Raw genomic sequence first — 18716 nt, 5'->3', positions numbered from 1 at the left:
ATCCCTCCTATTCCACTTGCTACATTGTGTTAAGCCCAAAGAAAGGGAAATACCAGCTACTATTTTCTCAGCAAAGGACCCCAGCAAGACACAGCCACGAATTGCCTGCAGGGTCCTGAAAGTCAGTCAAAACACCTGATGATCAGGTTTCATCAGAAATCCCAAGGAGTTTCTTGACATACTGAACACCCTAAAAGTTTTCTGCATCTCTTTAAAAATAAATATTAAAAACTCCAGAGACTTATACCAACATGTTTGTCACACGGCCCGAGAACACACATTCTCAGGGAACAGCACCCCGCCCCCCCCCCCCACACTCATTTCTATCAGAAAAAAGAACAAGAGGTTTTCTCCCCTCCTCCTTCATTCTCCGGGTTTAGGGGTTTATCCTCAGATCATGGCTCAGGGGATTCTCATACTTAACAACTCCCAATATATCAAAAGAGGAGAAAAATCTCTCGCTCCTTAATTGTTTTGTCGAATAAGCTCTCAAAAGTTCATTTTTGTTACCTTTTTTCAGGCAAAATAAGAGGCCTTTTACCAAAATTCTATTGCTAAAACAATGGAATTCTCCTGGAAATGACTTCGTTATGGAAATGAAGTGACAGCTTCTTTTATCTAGCCAGGCAGAAAGTCTGCATTTATAAAAGGCATTCAGAGCTCTCAAGTGCTGTGTGTGGGCGGGCATAAAATGCTATTTTTAATTCAGATTGCAGCATCCCTCCTATACAGGTCTTTCAAATAATCATAATCATAATAATACTGATCTACGAAGAAAAAAAAAATAAGATTCCCATTTCTGCTGACCCCGGCAGAAAAAGAGAGGAAAGAAAAAAGAAAAGAGAAAGAAAAAGAAACAAATTAGGAGAATGATGAATATAGCTTCCTTCCACCGTGGACCCCTCAGTAGGCTCAGAGATCAATCTCGAAAGCTATCAGACCTGACTATCTATTATCCAGAATTAAAAGCACTTAAGCTCTGTGAGTAACAGCATTACATCTCACACAAATTTACATTTTTGTACGTGTGACTTTCACTGTGAGTTTACAGGAATCACCTGTGCCTGCCGGGAAATGCCACGTGACTTCTTCCATCTGTTCTCAAGAGTGAACAGTCCTTGGTGAGGCGGTGACGGATGAGTCCAGCTACGTGGCAGGGCCACAGTGGAAACCTGACTTCTAATTCCAAACACTGGAAGGTCCATTGGAGGGAAAAACGTATAGGATCAGAGTGGAATCACAAGGATAATGCATGGAACAAGGCCTCTGGTAATGGCTAAGTGACTGGCTTAAGACACCACACCAGCAGGATTAGAGATTACTGAACAGAGGCGGTTAGAGAGATATTTTGCAATTGAAGTGAAATTCACATACCATGATTCATTTTTAAAGTGTACAAGAAAGTGGTTTTTGCCGTTATCTCATTCCAGAAGATTTTCATCATCTCAAAAAGAAACTTCATTTCCACCTCCTCTCCGCTCATGACAACCACTAATCTACTTTCTGTTCTCTGGATCTGCCTACCCTGGATGTTGCATATAAATGGTATCATAAAATATACGACTTCTTGTTGACTGGCTTCTTTCACTTAGCATGATGTTTTCAGGATCCATCGTGTTGAAGCACCTATCAGTACTGCATTCCCTTCCTGGCTACAGACTGGCTACGCTCCAGTGTGTATCCAGACCATATTTTGTGTATCCATTAATCAGCTAATGGACATCCGGGTTATTTCTACTCTGGGGCTATTATAAAGAATGCTACGATGAACAATCGTATACATATTTTTGTTTGAATGCTTGTTTTCAATTCTCTTGGGTGTCCACCTCGCAGGGGAATTGCTGGGTCGTATGGTATTCTATGTTTAACATTTTGAGGGGCTGCCATACTTTTTTCCACGGTGGCTGCCCCATTTTACGGAAACGTATGAAGTTTCCAATCTCTTCTCTTTGCCAACACTTGTTATTCTCCTGATATTTTTCATTATGGCTAACCTAATGGGTATGGAGTTGGGATCTCACTGTGGTTTGGACTGCACTTTCTTTTTTTTTTTTTTTTTTTTTTTAATTTTTTTTTTTTCAACGTTTATTTATTTTTGGGACAGAGAGAGACAGAGCATGAACGGGGGAGGGGCAGAGAGAGAGGGAGACACAGAATCGGAAACAGGCTCCAGGCTCTGAGCCATCAGCCCAGAGCCAGACACGGGGCTCGAACTCACGGACCGCGAGATCGTGACCTGGCTGAAGTCGGACGCTCAACCGACTGCGCCACCCAGGCACCCCTGGACTGCACTTTCATAACCACTAATGACGTGGAACGTCTGACCAGTGTGTTTGTTGGCCATTTGCAGATCTTCTTTGGAGGAGGGTCTTTCCGCGGCCTTTGTCCATTTAAACAATGGGTTGTTTGTCTTTTTGTTGTTCAGTTCTAAGAGTTCTTTATATATTCTGGAGACCAGACTCTTACCAGATACATGATTTGCAAATATTTTTCTCCCATTCTGTGGGCTGTCTTTTGACTTTCTTGATAATGTCTTTTGAGTCACAAAAGCTCTTGATTTTGATGGAGTCCCATTTATCTGTTTTGTTGTTGTTGTTGCGTTAGACTTCAGTGTAATATCTAAGAATCCACTGCCAAACCCACGGTCATGAAGATCCACTCCTTTGTTTTCTTCTAAGAGTTTTATAGCTTAGTTCTTACACTTAGGCTGTTGGTCCATCGTAATTAATCTTTTGTTTATGGTATGAAGGAGCCAACTTCACTTAAAAAAAATTTTTTTTAATGTTTATTTTTGAGAGAGAGAGAGAGAGAGACGGAGTGTGAGCAGGGGAAGGGCAGAGAAAGAGGGAGACACAGAATCCGAAGCAGGCTCCAGGCTCTGAGCTGCCAGCACAGAGCCCAATGTGGGGCTTGAACTCACGAACCACGAGTTCATGACTTGAGCCAAAGTCGGACGCTTAACTGACTGAACCACCCAGTGCCCCTAACTTCATTTTTTTATATGTGTCTCATATGTCCCTTCCCGTTGTCCCAGCACCATTTGTTGAAAAGAGGTCAAAGAGGTATTGAGTATGGAATTATTTTAGTCTGTTCTCTTTAAAGAAGGCTTGTTTGTTGTTGAAAAACAATTCTGCAAATTAACTTAACTGACTTTCTGGTGACAGTGAATACATCCCAATACATTTTGAAGATGTAACAAATTTTCAAGAGTCCTGACCAACCAGGACCACAATCCTGAACTTTCAGGGAAGTCAACCGGCTCTTGGGTGGTACTTTTGCAGGGACTAATTTCAAAAGCAGCAAGTAGCTTGAAATCACTTGGTTTTCTATTATTTTGGTTCGTTTGTTTCTGTGTCTATTCCCCTCTAGTGAGCTGCTTTTGTCCTTAGATTATCTAGACGCCTCTGTTCTCTTTCCCACCCCAATGCCAATTAAATTGGTTCTTTGGAGAGAATGTAATAACTCTAATTTATAGTAAGTCACTTCTAGTATGATGTACAAGTCCCTGTTTTAAGCAAAAAGAACTAAAGTTTAGAATTCCAGGTATCATCCATTCAACCACTGGAAGAACGAGAGACTCAAATCCCCTTAAAGCATCGTTTCTCAAACTTGGCTGCACTGTGTGATCGCCTGGGGAGCTTTATAAATCCTGATGCCTGGGATCCACCTGCAGACACCCTCACTTAATTGGTCTGGGGTGCAGCCCAGGCAGTGGGATTCTTTTTTTTAAAAGGTAATTTATTGTGAAATTTGTTTCCGTACAACACCCAGTGCTCATCCCAACAAGTGCCCTCCTTCCTGCCCATCACCCACTTTCCCCTCTTCCCCACCCCCCATCTACCCTTAGTTTGTTCTTAGTCCTTAAGAGTCTCTTATGGTTTGCCTCCGTCCCTTTCTGTAACTTTTTCCCCCCTTCCCCTCCCCCATGGTCTTCTGTTAAGTTTCTCAAGATCCACATATGAGTGAAAACATATGGTATCTGTCTTTCTCTGCCTGGTTTATTTCACTTAGCATAATACCCTCCAGTTCCATCCACGTTGCTGCAAATGGCCAGATTTCATTCTTTCGCATTTACAAGTAGTATTCCATTGTATCTATAAACCACATCTTCTTTATCCATTCATCAGTTGATGGACATTTAGGCTCTTTTCATAATTTGGCTATTGTTGAAAAAAACTGACCCCATTCACGACTACACCCAGAACCATAAAATACCCAGGAATAAATTTAACCAAAGATGTAAAAGATCTGTATGCTGAACACTATAGAAAGCTTATGAAGGAAATTGAAGAAGATACAAAGAAATGGAAAAACATTCCATGCTCATGGATTGGAAGAATATTGTTAAAATGTCAACACGACCCAAAGCAATCTACACATTCAATGCAATCCCAATCAAAATTGCACCGGCATTCTTCTCGAAACTAGAACAAACAATCCTAAAATTTGTAGGAAAGCACAAAAGACGCTGAACAGCCAGGCAATGGGATTCTAATGTGCAGCCAAAGCAGAGAGCCAGTGCCCTAAAGTCAGTCACCAAAAATGGCTACTTACTCCCTCCTCCCCCCCCACCGCCGACTTCGAAGCCAGCCCCTCGTGCCACCTTGCACCACCTACAATGCGTTAGGAACGTACATTCTTCCTTTCTTCTTTTTTTTTAAGTTTTATAATCTCAGATTAGAACTAACAAAACTGAATTTCCTCCATTAGTTCTCATTTAATCTTCCCCCAAACCCTGTTTGTTACGATTCCGCATGACCAAAGACAAAGCAAACTCTGAGAGATTAAGCAACAGCCCGGCCATGAAACTTGCAAGTGGCAGACAAATGGATTTCAATGCAATCTTGTCAACCCCGAAGTCTGTGTCATTTAAGCCCTCCCAGTAATTTGAAAAGGGCCAAGTGTTATGGGTATGGTCGTATAAATTGGTACCAAGATCCACAAAGGGAGCGGCAATTTCGTATCTTCCATCCAGCACTCATCTTCCGGGATGGGGCTGGGGGCTGTATCCTCACTCAAGAGTATGGTGGGCACTGCCCCTGATATTTACTGTTCTTTCTATGTGCCATGGGTGTGTGCCACGGGTGTGTGTGTGTGTGTGTGTGTGTGTGTGTGTGTATGTCCATACAAGGGAAGTAGGCCTCAGGGGTATATCTGAATTCAGGAAGCTACAACATGATTCCAAATATGCACCTGGGGCGGGTTTTCAGAGACAGTCGGGAAGCAATAATTCTTTCCAGTATCTGGTAAGATTGGCAATGGGCAATGAAATGCCTTTATTACGGCACCAAAATAACAAACACTGAGGGGGCTAACACTTCATTCATTTGCGCATTTAATCTGGTGCCTACATATGATTACAAAACTCCCATCGGCTGAAAACAGCAAGGCCGAAGGACATGAGGCACAAAGCTTCAATCCTCAAATATTCAGGTTCTTGAAGTGGCGAGGGTACAACTTCAACCTGACACCATCTTTCCTGCTGAAGTCCGGGACACAATAACGAACCTCTGCACGATAGCAGAATCAAGTTAGAATTGTCAAAATACATCGGGAATGGTGGTAAAGGCTTGAAGCGGAGTTTCGAGTCACTTTTCGTTTCTCTGTCACGTGCACTCAAATGTGTGGATCTGGGGATGAATGCTCGTGTGCACATACGTAAGAGTGCACGTGTGTGCACACAGGCACACACACACGCACACACACACACACACAACAGGCATGAAGGAAAAACACATTTCAGTCCTGTCATTTTTCATAGGCCTAATGTACTTATCCTGAAGAAAAGAGGTGGTGGATGACACATTCTCTGTGCTCTGAATTGCTGTACTTATAAGCTAACTACTTCTCAAAGTGCTGTTTAAAAACTGACATCTTCCGCCACATTTCAGGCTAAGAATGTATCTAAATTTGCCAAGTCTCATTGGTTCTTCTGAGAGAGCTACTTTAAAAAATATACTTGACAGCCAATCTCTTAAAAATGATTTGTGCAGAAATCGTGTTCAAATTACTTTATGCCAAGACATTTAAGAGAGAATGTGGTTTTCTTTGTAATAGGCTAAAAATAATGATATCCTTTATCTTCAACTGAACATGTACATATGTTGTATAAGCTGTTGCATTTAAACAAATTGAAAACAGTAGGATTCTGGCTATAGTCCATAAAGAAACAAAACTTGCCCAGAATATCATTTCAAACATTAAAAAAAAAATTCAATTAAGTGTTATTTTCTACAAAGTTCAATCCTACATACAGAATCAGAGTTGTCAACCAGGTCTGAGGCAGCAAGTGATAAAAGTTAGTATCTCAACAACACACTGGAAATTGAGAAAAAAGTAACCAGGGCAGTCCAATTTTTACATAAGGAGAAGGAGAATAAGAGGAACGTTCGTTTACATTTCTACAAATTCCTTTTGAGTTAGTGGGCAACATACTATTTAAATTGACCCCATGGCAACAGTACCTAAAGCATCTCCCTAAAATAATTCGCCCTGAACATTTCACTGAACGTGCATCATGTGCAAAGGGCCACTAGGTGAGGTGCGTGGTTCAGAAATGGATAAAACATACCCATCGCTTTGAATACAGGATATTGACTTTTGAAACAAGAAAACTACTTGCAACCAATTCTAAGAAGTTCTGGTAAATTTTCATCACCAACGGCAATTTTTTCCAAATGTATGATTTGCTTTGTGTTTTTAGCCAGAATCCTGTCTTCAAACGAAATCCTGCATAGAAATCCACCATGCAGTTGAAAATCCACATATAATTTTAATTCCCTGCAGACTTAAGTATTAACAGCCTAGTGCTGACTGGAAACCTTACCAAAAGAGTCAATTGACACATGTTTTGTGTGCTGTATTTACTATATGCTGTATTCTCTTATTTGTTTTAATGTTTATTTATTTTTGAGAGACAGAGTGTAAACAGGAGACGGGCAAAGAGAGGGAGACACAGAATCCAAAGCAGGCTCTAGTCTCAGAGCTGTCAGCACAGAGCCCAATGCGGGGCTCGAACCCACAAACAGTGAAATCATAACCTGAGCCGGAGTCGGACACTTAAACGACTGAACCACCCAGGTGCCCCTATATACTGTATTCTTACAATAAAATAAGATAGAGGAAAGAAAATGTTATTAAGAAAATCACAAAGAAAAGAAAATACATTTACAGTGCTGTGCTGTAAAAAAATCCGTAAGTGGACCCACAGTTTCAACCTGTGTTTTTCAAAGATCAACTGTACATAAAACAAATAAAATTGAGGCTATTCACGTTGACCTACTGGTTCCTCCACCTCTCCACCCGTCACAACCAAGGACTTCGGAAGGCAGACCCCTGGAGGTTTGGGGGCTTTGAGGAATCCTTAGGCCACTCGAGAATGCGATCTGACCTCCAACAGTCTGAGGAGTCCATACTCCTTAAACATGGTGTACGGGACCTTCTATGCTTTGCTCCTTTCTTTCGCAGCCTTACGAGCTCATCACCCCACCAGTCACATGATGCATCATGAGTGATGGAGTACCAACTGTTCACTGCACACACTGTGTCCCGTGTTGTTTGTTTCCCATGTTTTGTCCATGTTATTCCTCAGCAAGTGATCCCGTTAGGTCTCTCATCTACGTGGGAAGTACCAAGACACCCCACTGCTCCGCACAGTTAGACACCATCTTAACTCCGGATATGCATTCAGTTTTGCCCATGAAAATATATGTAAATATAAATATAAAGAGTATCTTGTATTTATAGTTGTACTCCAGCTTTTAGCTCAGGTCTTGGTGTGTAATAGGGGCATAATAAATGTTGAGTGAATGAATAAAGATGGATAGATGGGTAGATGAATGGATGGATGGATGGATAGATGGACAGATGGATAGATGTATGGATAGATGGATGGACGGATGGATAGATGGATGGATGAATAGATGGATAGATGGATGGATAGATGGATGGATGGATGGATGGATGGATGGATGGATGGATAGATGGACAGATGGATAGATGGATGGATAGATGGATGGAAGGATGGATAGATGGATGGATGAATAGATGGATAGATGGATGGATAGATGGATAGATGGATGGATGGACGGATGGATAGATGGATGGATGGATGGATGAATAGATGGATAGATGGATGGACAGATGGATGGATGGATGGATGGATGGATGGATGGACAGATAGATGGATGGAGGGATAGATGAATAGATGGATGGATAGATGACATGGCTTGCTGCATTTTAATCAAACTGGTGGAAAACATTATAGAAATACACATACCCATATATATGTAAATACATGTTCTTAAAAAAATTATCAAATACACATAAAATTTACCATCTTAAACTTTTTTAGGTGTGTAGTTGAGTGACACTAAGTACATTCATGCTGTATACAACCATCACCACCATCCGTCTCCAGAATTCTTCATTTTGCAAAACTGAAATTCTTATACATACATACATTTAAGAAATTCTCAGTAATGTAGTTTAATGATCTAGAGTGTGGAACACCCAGCTTCTTCACTTCCCTTTTGCCCCCACCTGCTATATATCTCAGGCCTTTTCATCCACACTTAGGATGTTCCTAAGTGAGAAATGTGGTCAATGTGGTTGAGGCATGTGGTCAATGAAACTCCTAGCCAGTAGTTCAGCTACTAGCTAGGAGTTTAGGTTGTTCAAAGTGAATTTTCTAAATTGCTTTCCTAAGCCCTCCCTGATTCTTATTAACATGAATTGTTAAGAGTCAGCTTTCACCCCTGGGACTGTCCTGGGCTTCACAGAAAGTATGCCTTTAAGGATCACGTGTGTAAAAGAGCCTATATATAACACAAGTAGCTTAAATGTGATATCCATGTGATGTTACTTTTCATATTTTGACATTTCTGAACTTAGAAATTGTTTCGCACAAGAAGAGAACATAAAAAAGTGGTAACAGTTTTCTATTTCTCCTGCTCCCCCCCCCCCCCCCGAAACAAATTATTACATCTGTGGTGCATCTTATACAATCAGGGCATCAGGGAAATTAGAGCAAGCTGGGAAGCATTTCGTATTTGCACAGAAAGACTTCTGGTTTAGAATGCTGACATACCGTGATTGCACTTTCAATCCTACACTTAGAGGAATATAAAGACAGAAAAGGGCTGGAAAGGGTGAAAAGTCACTCTGGTGAATGCAGGAAGGCCGGCAATGGGCAGCAGGTGACCGGGACACCGGGCTGGGATCCAGTGCCAACTGCCAGCCCGTGAAAATCTCTCCACTGCTCCGGCTCCAGGTCCCCCATGTATAAATTACATGGGGCAAATTAAAATTAAAACAGGGTGAAGCTCTTCCTGACCTCCTTCCCACGCCAATGTTTAACAGCTCTCTGACCCTGTGCGAGAATCCCCACCGGGAAAAGAGCTAAAGGGCCAACTGGTCTCCTTTGCACGGTTGGTTCTGGCTCTAGATAATGGGGAGAGCCCACCTCCTCCTGCGTTCAGCTCTCCTACTCCCACTTTTGAAGCACTGTGATTCTTGTCCTGCTTCCCAACTTGGATCATTATTACTGCTCTCTACTTCATGGCAGCCAATTACGTACTCTCTCCAGGGAACCGAGGTCACTGTGTGAGGGGCCAAAACCCCACCAGACACAATCTAAAGTGCTCCCTGCCAGCTGTGGTCAGCCTGGATACCTAGATACACCTGAGGAAGCCCCTGAGTCCTTGCCCGAAAAAAGGCATCATATCGGTGGCCCGGAAGTCAACCTTCTTAACGGTCGAGTATGCCTATCCTGTGCCAAGCTTAACCCACCAGCACTGTACCAACCAGGCTCTCCTTCACCAAGAAGCAAGCAAATGGTGTGAAAAAGGTCCCCATCGGTTGTGCCCAGGGGTCCTGGTATCAGCACCAGTGTTGAGTATTCTATCATTAGGTCAGGCTGGACATCCTAAAACTTAAAAAGTTAGTAAGAGAGAGAACACACGTAGGCTTCACCTGAGAAGAAAAGTGCACTGGCAGCATGCAAATAGAAAATTAAATACAGCGAGGAGATCTGGAAATTTCCCCCTTGCAAAAAAAAAAAGCGGGGGGGGGGGGATTTAACATGAACACAAGCCAGATTTGCTGAAAAAGCAGTCTCTGTTTCTCAACAAACGGAAGCTGTTTACAGAGCACTTGAATTTCCTTAAACACCGTCCTATAACTGACCCCTGTGCATTGCTACAAGGCCCCTATTCTCGCTGGTTTGCTCAGCGAGAACCAACAATATAAAGAAAGCAAATTAGGGTCTCAGGGATGATTTAAGAAGGTTGAGATATAAACTACGACACTTTTATCTTTTAAACATTAAAAAATTTTTTTTTCACATTTATTTATTTTTGAGAGACAGAAACAGAGTGTGAGCAGGGGAGGGGCAGAGAGAGAGGGAGACCCAGAATCCGAAGCAGGCTCCAGGCTCCGAGCTGTCAGCACAGAGCCCGACGCGGGGCTCGACCCCACGAACCACAAGATCATGACCTGAGACGAAGTCAGATGCTTAACCGACTGAGCAACCCAGGCGCCCCTAAACATTTAAGTCATTTCAGTCTTGCTTCACACAAATGAGTTCCCAAAAACCTCTGCTTTCTGTGGGCGGGGGGATGGGTGAAGTAGGGGGAGGCGATTAAGAGTATACTTCTCAAGATGAGCACAGGGTCATGTATGGAAGTGTTGAATCACTATACTGTTCACCTGGGAACTAATATAACACTGTATGGTTAACTGTACTGGAATTAAAATTTTTAAAAACTTCAAAAAAAAGTCTCTGCTTTCTCTTAAAAGCCTCCACATGCCCAGAGACAGTGGATGATGTTACCATGAAAAGCACACCGTCCCGCTGACTCCCCTGAGAAATGCTCCTCGGTTTATGACTCTCCTTTTCACTTCCTCTGCGGGACAGTGCCTCGTCCCAGGCTGAGAGAGAGCATCATGGTTTTGGCAGGGAACTGACTGAAAATCTTGGCATCGGGGTTTACTATAAGCTGAGTTTACACGGGAATGGAAGAACATTGGAAGCCCTGGAAAAATGAGAAATATTTCCAGGGTAACACAGAAGTTGTCCTTTTAGCTGGGGATTTGTTTTCATTTGTTCACATGCTGTGACTCATCACTGGAGTACCACAGAGCGGGCAGAATCTTTTCAGGTCCACCCTTTCATTGAGCACTGAATCGGATGAAGGCTGAGTTTTAAGGAACACTGTCCTGTGGGGGGGGGGGGGTTCTAAAATGTTCTTCTCTAGTACGGTTTTATTCAATATTCTTATATAAGCAAAGTTGATGCTCTCCCCATATCCGTTCCGCATTTTTTATTTATTTACTTTTAAGTAGGCTCCGTGACCAGAGCAGCGCCCAACACAGGGCTTGAACTCACGACCCTAAGATCTAAACCTGAGTTGAGATCAAGAGTCAGAAGCTTAACCGACTGACACACCAGGCACCCCAACTCCTGAGCATATTAGTATTTTTTTTAAGTTTTACTTATTTAAATAATCTCTACACCCAACATGGGGCTCGACTCATGACCCCGAGATCAACAGCGGCACATTCTTCCAACTAAGCCAGCCAGGCGCCCTTGCCCCTTCCCCGTGTTTTTTTTTTTTTGTTTTTTTTTTTTTTTTTAATTTCCAGAAAACATGCCATTCTTGTGTAGGTCAGACCACCAGCAGTCGTTCAGAAAAGGATGACTTTAGTGTTAATTCTTCCCCTCACTCATTGAATGGTAGCTAAGGCATTCAAATTCTCTGGAAAGCAGAAGCCATTTCTATGCTGAGTTAAAAAATATGAATGTCTTATTCAGAGGTGTTAAGAGGATTGATGAGTTACTGTTAGTAAATCACTTTGCAATTCCCAGGTCAAAGATGTGAAATGAACATTATCATTAGTTGTTTCAGTGGAATTTCAATGACAAACTATGGTCTAGTGGGCCTCATTAGGGTAAAAAAAAGCCCATAACTTTGAGATAAGAGGGAGAACTTTGTTTGCAGTACTCATTTTCACCTAAGTGAGGAAAGCTCATGTTCATGATTAAAAATATCATCCTATACCATGTAATAAGTTGATACAGGTAAAAGTTAACCAAAGGATGTATAGATGGATGGATGGATGGATAGATGGGTAGATGGATGGCTAGAAAAATGGCCAGCTGGCAACTGAACACATATACTCCTCCATGTTATTATGGCTACCTCTTTAGAACGCTGCCTTCCCAATCCAAATTATCACTGTCAAAGATCGTCCTGCTTTAAGTCTTGGAATATGATGGATTTCAATCGTGGAATCAAATCGATGAGTTTGGTGTCGGAAACTGACCATACAGATTTGTCCGGTTTTTGAAATAACACAAACCCTTTTGGTTTACTATCTGTTGCTTTTCTTCCCTTTGTTGCCAAACTGATTGAAAGATTTTCTATTATATTATACTCAGAAATTCTGATCTCTAGGAGATGCTTGAAATTAATGAATACATAAATGGATGAACAGATAGGTATGAGACATCCCTCAGTCACAGTTTTAAAGATCAGAAAGAACCTTGAAAGATTTCTCATACCTCTAGGAAAGACTAAACTTCAAACATACCAGATGAGTATTTTTTTTAATGTTTATTTTTGACAGAGAGAGAGAGACAGAGCATGAGCGGGGGAGGGGCAGAGAGAGAGGGAGACACAGAATCTGAAGCAAGCTCCAGGCTCCGAGTGGTCAGCACAGACCCTACGCAGGGCTCCAACTCAGACTGCGAGATCATGACCTGAGCCAAAGTCGGACGCTCAACCGACTGAGCCACCCAGGCGCCCCTAGATGAGTATTATTCTTAACAAACGTTTATGAGAAATGAGCTCATTCACTATATTCGTGTTTAAGGACTTTTACTTACACTTGAGTCTGACAAGTTTATCTTTTATCATGTATGCCTGATAATACGGTAAGGTTTTTCCCAAAAGCACCCCTCAGAAAAGAATGACCTCCCTTAATTTTTGAGTCTTTCTAAAGCTTATCATATTATTTGCTGCTCAATAAATATTTTATTTGAAACCACAAAGTTCTCTTTATGTAAAACACACTCCCTTGAAACCTGTGGGACCAACTGCTGGTTTCGCACACCTATAAAAGTCACCTAACAGAATTTTTTTTTTTTAAGAAGAGAAAATACATTTAACTAGGAACTATTCTTGGGAGTATGACTTTACAGTCACAAATACTGGATGTCATTATGAATTTAAAAAGCATTTTAAAGATTGCTTTCAAAAGCAACATGGTAAGTGGTAGTTGTATATAATTCGTGAATACATACTCATTGGAAGAATGGAGAAAAAAGTCTCTTAATAATATCAGTTGGGACCCATGTTACAGTAATAATCCCCAGAATACCATACCTCCCCTATGTCTGTGATCACATTAATTGTGTGAGCTTGGCTATGCGATTTGGTTTGGGCCAGAAAACTATAAAAATATAATCCATACATATAGAAAGAGGTACTTGGGGCTGGGAATAAAATTTCTGGTGAGAGCATCACACACAGATTCAAAACACAGCACATCTTAAATGGCAGAGATGGAAGTCAAGATGATGTGATTTACAAAGCTAACTATATGAGATGACTCACAAAGTGGTTCATAAGATGATGAAGATACAGCATTGTAGACGAAGGTTCTAAATGAATTACTTCACACAATAGAAAAGTAGAAAAAAGGACTATTTCTACATTCATCTACATATGACCTCAAACATGTTTGTGAGACTGAATAGTTTAAGTACAAATCTGATTGTTTTATCAAAATCTCTAAGTTCTTAAATGTTTCCAGTCAGGTTGACATAAAAACCCATTGAAAAAAATGGAAGATGGCTTAAATTTGAACTTTATGGTGTATCTCAGGCCAGATCTCTTTTTTTTTTTTTTTTCAATGTTTATTTATTTTTGGGACAGAGAGAGACAGAGCATGAACGGGGGAGGGTCAGAGAGAGAGGGAGACACAGAATCAGAAACAGGCTCCAGGCTCTGAGCCATCAACCCAGAGCCTGACGCGGGGCTCGAACTCACGGACCGCGAGATCGTGACCTGGCTGAAGTCGGACGCTTAACCGACTGCGCCACCCAGGCGCCCCTGGCCAGATCTCTTCTTGATGTGGAGACCTGAAGACTCAGCCGCCTACCTGAAACACCCACTCAAAATAATTCTCGCCACCTCACGTCCACTGGAATGGCCACCATCAAAAACAGAAAATGGGGCGCCTGGGTGGCTCGGTCGGTTAAGCGTCCGACTTCAGCTCAGGTCATGGTCTCACGGTCCGTGAGTTCGAGCCCCGCGTCGGGCTCTGTGCTGACAGCTCAGAGCCTGGAGCCTGCTTCAGATTCTGTGTCTCCCTCTGTCTCTGCCCCTCCCCTGTTCATGCTCTGTCTCTGTCTCAAAAATAAATAAACGTTAAAAAAAATAAAAAAAAAACAGAAAATAAGTGTTTGTGAGCATGTGGGGCGATTGGAACCCAGTGCACGTGCTGGTGAGAATATAAAATGGTGCAGCCACTCTGGGAAACAGTATGGAGGTTCCTCAAATAATTAAAAATAGAGTTACCATCTGACCTAGCAATTCTACTTCCGGGTACATGCCCCAAAGAATTGAAAGCAGGATCTCGAGGAGGTATTTGACCGCCCACGTTCACAGCATTATTCACAATAGACAAACAGAGGAAGCAACCCAAGTGTCCATCGATGGACAAATAAAAGGAAACTCTGACATATGCCACAATAGGGATGAACCTTGAGGCCGCCTCGCTAACTGAAATAAGCCAGACCCAAAAGCACAAATAACGCATGATTCCACTTACGTGAGGGATTAAGAGTAGTCAAACTGATAGAGACAGAAAGTAGAGTAGTGGCTGACCAGGGGCTGGGGGAGGGAGGAAGGGTAGTTATTGTGTGATGAATATGGGCGTTAAGTTTTGCAAGATGAAAAGAGTTCTGGAGACGGAATGCACAAGATCGATGTACTCAGCGCTACTGAACTTACATCCGGGAATGATGTAAGATGGCTAATTTTACACTGGGAGTACTGTACTGCAGCTTTTTGTTTTTGTTTTTGTTTTTTCTAAGTCTCATGTAGAGGCGCCTAGATGGCTCAGGCGTTTAAGCATCCGACTTTGGCTCAGATCATGATCGCACGGTTTGTGGGTTCGCGCCCCGCGTCGGGCTCTGCGCTGACCCCTCGGAGCCTGGAGCCTGCTTCTGATTCTGTGCCTCCCTCTTTTTCTCGGCTCCTCCCCCACTCGCACTCTGTCTCTCAAAAATAAATAAAATGTTGAAATTGGAAACAAATTTTTTTCAGAGTCTCATGTAAACTCAACATTTTCAAAAATCTGCCACGTGCCTGTGCCCCCGCCCCCCGCCCCCCGCCGTGTCTGTGAATGGCACATTCATTTCGTCAGCTCCTCAAGCCAGAAGCCTGGGAATTCTCCTGGTGAGCATGTCCTTACCTTCATTCACATCAAAACTCTGCAAAGTTCTGCCAAGCTGGCCTCGAGAATGAACTGTATCGTGAACCCATCTACTCCTCTGTCACGTTACTGCCACCAATCAAGTCCAAACCACTGTCACTTCTTATCTGGTCAACTGCAGGTTTTCTACTCTGCTTCCCTGCTTTTCTTGTCACTTCCCAATCCACCCTGCATGTTTAGACGCTTGCATAAATGCCCAGGCACGCAGGACAAAATCAGATCTCCTTTCCAGATCGAAAGCTCTGCACTATCCACGGCTGTCACTCTAACGTCATCGTCTCCTACTCTTCTCCTAACTTGCTCTAGCCTCCAGCCATACAGGTTCAAGTTCACGATCTCTGGATGCACCCGGGACTTCTCACCTCAGGACCTTTGCATATTCTATCCTCTCTGCCTGCACTCTAACTCCCATACCAAGCCCCTTCTCATGCTCAGTTTAATGTCCTCTCCTACGAGAGCCTCTCTTTAACCGCCTAATCTAAATTGGAGCCATCCCTCCCACCCTGTTCTTTCTCATGTGTGACTGTTCTCTGTCCTTCATTTCTAATTATACTTATTTGTGTACATGTTTATCCCCTGTTTCTTCCAGTAGAGTAGAAGCTCCCGGGAGCAACATGGCACAAATAAATTTAGAGAGAATAATGTCCGTGAAAAGGGTCATGAAAAGAGTAAAGCAGGCTAAGAGGACTAGGTGCTATTTGAGACAGGACAGACAAGGAAAGCCTCTTGGAAGTGACACTTGTGTGTTCACCCAGGTCATTTTTCTGCTCAGACGTGCACAACAGCTCATCTGACTCTCCCATTTATGGTCGTTGTGCAACCATATTTCTGACCACCCAGGACCCTGCTGGGAGCCTTCTGATCCTTCTCTCTCCACACCCTCTCTACCCTCCATTCTCCCAGATGCGAATACTCATCATGCTGTCTGTCCTATCCCTTCCCGTCTGGAAAATGACATCACTCCCCACTCCAGTCTATCCTCCCAGTTTCAATCAATTTACCTTCTTGGTTCGAAACCCCTTGTTGCTGGTTCCTCTTTGCTTCCTGAATTAAGTCCAGACTTTTCATCCTGGACCACCTGACAGTCCACACTAGCACTGCAACTTGCCTTTCCGACTGTATCTCACGCTTCCCCCATCACAGGCAAATGGGCTGCTTCTTAGCCCCCACACATTTTCTTCATTTTCCAGAATCTGTGCTTTTTGACTCATGTGCCCTTGCCACACCCACCTCCCTATCCCTGTTCCGAATTAACCCACATCTCAAGTCCAATTTGAGAATCACTTCACCACGAAGATGTTCCCGCTCTTCCCGATCAGAAGCGATCATAGAACACATGTTTTCGATTTTATCATACATACTGTCACATTCTGTCTTAAGGCCATAATTACTTGTAAACTTTCTCCAGTCCCTTCACCGGCACAGACTGACTGTCTCCATCACTGATCACCTTGTTATTCACCTATCACTTCGTTGTGCTGTGGTCCCGGGACCAGCAGCACTGATGTCATCTGGGACTGTCTTAGACATGCAGGATCTTAGACTCCACTTTGGACCCGTAAGAGTCAGAAGCTGCATTTCATAAGATTCCTAGGTGCTTCCTACGTACATGACCAAGCTCACAGGATCCACTCAGTAGCCACTTCTCCGGTTGAATTGACTGGAAAAACAAAGTATCAAAACCAAAACATGATTTACATAATTCATTCAAAGATAATTGCGAGTGACTAATGCTTTCCCTATATAAAACCATATCAAAGCTATATAGACAGCAGACGGTTAACGATATCAACCTTCTGAGGAAGGAAAACAAATTGTGCGTTGGCCAACTAAATGGCTGAGAACGTTTTGCGGTTTCATGAAGCGTGTCTATTGGTGGGTGGGAAGCCGGCACAGGGCTGGCCCGCTACTGCCAGTGGCATAATTCTCCTCCTGTAATGCATCAGTTGGCTGTGAAAATATTCCCATTGAAGTTTTAGACTCCTGTGTCACATCCAGTAGGTTTAGAATTCGGATGTGCCGTAGTAAGACGTACCCCGATTTGACGGAACCATAGCATTCCTTTCTCTGCTCTGTTAACAAAGCTTGTGATTTCTTTTTCCTACACGATAGACAAATGACAGTCAGGAGACAGACTTGAGCGGACACATACTCAACCACTGCGAAGGGGGCGTTTCATGTGGGGAGGATCCGGGGAGTTGTGGAAGCCGGGAAAGGCCTTCAAAAAGGGCACCATGCTGGCCGCTAGAGGGCACGACAACAAGAACGCAATCCTGAACCCATCCCTCCCACGGAAGGCTATTTTGCTGGTGAATTAACAACTCCCGCCTCCTAAATGGGCAGGGAGCTCACAGCTTCGGGGACGCGGACACAACACCTAACCTCGTTTGTCTTTGAACATAATGGCCGCTGAAGTGAGTAAGCCTGAAGTGGGCATCCAGCAGGACTGGGGGCTGACAGGCAACACTGCCTTCAGGTGGCTGTTTCCACCCTTCAGACGTCCACAGCCTTCCGGGATTCCTTTTCTCCCTCGGAATCACCTCAGCAGCAACGACCGAAAAGCACACGACTTCCATCTCCTCTCGGGACTGTGTACGCGTGTTCTCAGACGTTCGGGCTGATCTTACGTCTACTGCGAAAGTGCTTCCCGGGGAGCAGGGGTCAGGGCAGTGAGGGCAGGAGGCCTGGAGCGACAGCGCTCGCTCTGAGGGGGACCAGGGGGAAGTGAGCGTGTCCGTCCGAGGCCTCAGTGGCTGCCCTACACCCAGAGGGGCCTCCCAGGCAGCCTGGCTTCCTCCTGCTCCGAGCTCCTAAGGGGGAGGCTCTGACTTCTCCTCCGTCTTGCTCTTCACCAGGCCCCTCGAATCTCTGTGCAGACTCTGGGGTTTCATCACCGGGCGGGGTGCCCTTGAGGCGGCCAGATGGTAGCTGGCAGCACAAGGCAGGAGGGCCGCCCTCCACTGGGCCTCAGGGTGGTGGGGATGCCCTCCCCCTCAAAGCCAGCTCCTCAGAAGTTCTGCCCCGATGCCGCACGACAAAGGGCTCTGCCGCAGAGTTTTCATACATACTTCTCCTTCCCCAGAAAGCACCATTTGTTTGAGAACCCGTAAATAGCTCCCGCAGAAGACACAACTTGCTCGAAGTGCTTTGGAGCCGCGCAATGCATTATGCTGACAGCACCAGGAAATAGCAGAACGCGAAAACAGGAACATCTC

At 43.7% G+C, this 18716-nt stretch overlaps 1 protein-coding gene across 11 annotated transcripts in view; it reads right to left on the bottom strand.

The window, feature by feature from the left end:
* The window catches only part of ATXN1 (ataxin 1), a 424117-nt gene that overhangs the window by 173923 nt on the left and 231478 nt on the right, over positions 1-18716 (bottom strand). The gene's annotated exons all lie outside the window — the stretch shown is intronic.

Source organism: Leopardus geoffroyi, chromosome B2, assembly GCF_018350155.1.
Source record: "Leopardus geoffroyi isolate Oge1 chromosome B2, O.geoffroyi_Oge1_pat1.0, whole genome shotgun sequence".
Taxonomy (NCBI): domain Eukaryota; kingdom Metazoa; phylum Chordata; class Mammalia; order Carnivora; family Felidae; genus Leopardus; species Leopardus geoffroyi.
The sequence above is the reverse complement of the archived record's forward strand: the minus strand, read 5'-3'. Positions and strand labels throughout refer to the sequence as shown.